Here is a 2,518-nt window from a genome sequence, read left to right on the forward strand (position 1 = left end):
TTACAATTAGTTAAGTGTATGTATGTGACGATAATATGTTAAACATATTGTTATTTTATATGATCGTCTGTATACGTACATAAGGTGTCGGAGAAACACTACTGGCGAGGTCTTTTAGTTCCGCAAGGCAGATCGAAACGGCACTATTGGATCATCTTCGTTAATTTGTTTAACTTTGATTTTGTACCGTACGCACCCTTTCTCAGTTTTTTATTTATTTACACAAGCTATAATTTACTTTTATGATATTTTTCATTTTTTTTCATAATTTTCAATTTTTAGTTTTCAATAATTTTATTTCTTAGCGAAAGTGTCATTGGAATCAGTTGAGTGTACATTTATCACATTTTTTTTTTGCTAAATTTACTGATATTTCATGTGATTGCCGGTATGCATCCCTACTCTCACGGAGTGATACGCCTGGAGTGGGCTTGTCGTTGCGTATGCCATATCAGGGCGGCATACTGTATGGGCTCCGTTAAATAGTTTAACCATTGTATTGTACCGTACGCATTCTTTCGCAGATCACTATTTATTTACAAATATTGTAATTTAATGTTATGATTATGATATTTTGCAGTTTCATCGAAGTTATCAAATTTTATTTTAAATGATTGTATTTCTTAGTAAAAGTATCTGTGGAATTAGTTGAGTGTACATTTTTGAAGTTATTTTGTTAAACCTATTGTTATTTTATATGATTGTCTCTATACTTACCATCGTATCCGGAGCGACACGACAGGAGTGGTCTTGCAATAACGATTTGTAGGCCGGAACTACATTACCGTCTGGTCTTCGTTAATTTCTTTAACCATGATTTTGTGCAGTATGCATTTCTCGCCTGTTTTTTATTTATTTATAGAAACGATAAATAACAGTTGTGATATTCCATTTTTTCTCGAATTTCTCTGTTTTTATTTTAAAAAATGACATTTCTTAGTGAATGTGTCTTTCGAATTAGTTGAGTGTCTGTTTATGGCAACATTCTGTTGAGCTTGTTGTTCCTTTAAATGATTGTCCCTATACATACCAACGCCCCCAGAGCGACACGGCAGGAGTGTTCCTGCAGTGGCATATGGTATAACAGAGCGGCTCTAGTGGATGACCTTCGCTAATTTCATTAAGCTTGATTTTGCACGGCATTAATTCTTTCGCAGTTTTCTATTTATTTCTACACACTATAACTTACTATCGCGTAAATTTCAATTTTTTTCAAAATATCCAGTTTTAATTTTCAAAAATTGTATTTTTTCCGGCTATAGTGTCTTTAGAATTAGATTATTGCACGTTGTAGAACTTACTGTTATTTTATATGAATGTCAGTAAACGTACAGACGCTGTCCAAATGACACGACTGGCGAGGTCTGGTAGCATCCTACGGCAAACGGGGCGGCACCACTAGAGGGTCGTCGATAATTTCCGTAGCCATAATGTTGTTCCGTATGCGCTCCTTCGCAGTTTCGTATTTATTTACAAATATTGTAATTTACTCTTATGATGTCATCGCTTTTCATCGATACTTCCAATTTTTGTTTTAAAAAATTGAATTCCTCCATAAACTGTCTTTCGAATTATTTGAGCATAAGTTTATGACATTCATTGTCAATCTTTTTGTTATTTTATATTCATTGCCTGTAGACGTACCTACGCATCCTTATCGACACGGCTGGAGTGATCGCGTAGCTGCTTTCGCTAGATCGGAGGGACAACACAGTATCAACTTCGATAACTTCTTCAACCTTGATATTGTAACGAATCCATTCCTTCAATATTTTCTATTTATTTCTATATACTGCGGCCTATAGCTATTCAAATCTCCCAATTTTTAATTTCAGAAATTGTACTTTCCAGGAGAAGTCTTTGCAATTAATTCAGTGTACGTAAACGGCGTTATTTTGTTAACATTTTTGATTTTTTATACGATTGTATCCATACGTACCTAAGCTTCCGGTGGGACACGCCTGGAGTGGACTTGTAGTTGCTTTTGGTAAATCGGTGCGGCACTACTGGATGGACCTCGTTAATATCCTTAACCCTGATCTTGTACCATATGCAAGTTTTCCATGTTTTTCATATATTTATACACAGTGTATTTTGCTGTTGTGATATTTTGAATTTTTTTCAAAATTTTCAATTTTTACTTTATGAAATTGCATATTTTTGTAAAAGTGCCATTGGAAATAGTTGAGAGTACGTTTATGACATTATTTTGTTAAATTCACTGTAATTTTATATGATTGTCTATATAGGTACCTACGCTGCCTGAACGACACGACTGGAATGGTCCTGTATTTACTTGTGGTATATAGGAGCAGCACTAATGGTTGGCCTCCGTTAATATATTTAACCGTCATTATGTTGTGTATGGATTCCCCCCCCCCCCTGTTTTCTATTAATTTATACAAACTGTATTTTACTGTTAGCAAATTTTCGATTTTTTTCAACACTAACGATTTTTAATTTAAGAAATCCTATTCCGTAATAAATGTGTCTTTCGAAATAGTCGATTGTTCGCTTA

The sequence above is a fragment of the Lasioglossum baleicum genome, unplaced genomic scaffold, assembly GCF_051020765.1.
Source record: "Lasioglossum baleicum unplaced genomic scaffold, iyLasBale1 scaffold0119, whole genome shotgun sequence".
NCBI lineage: Eukaryota > Metazoa > Arthropoda > Insecta > Hymenoptera > Halictidae > Lasioglossum > Lasioglossum baleicum.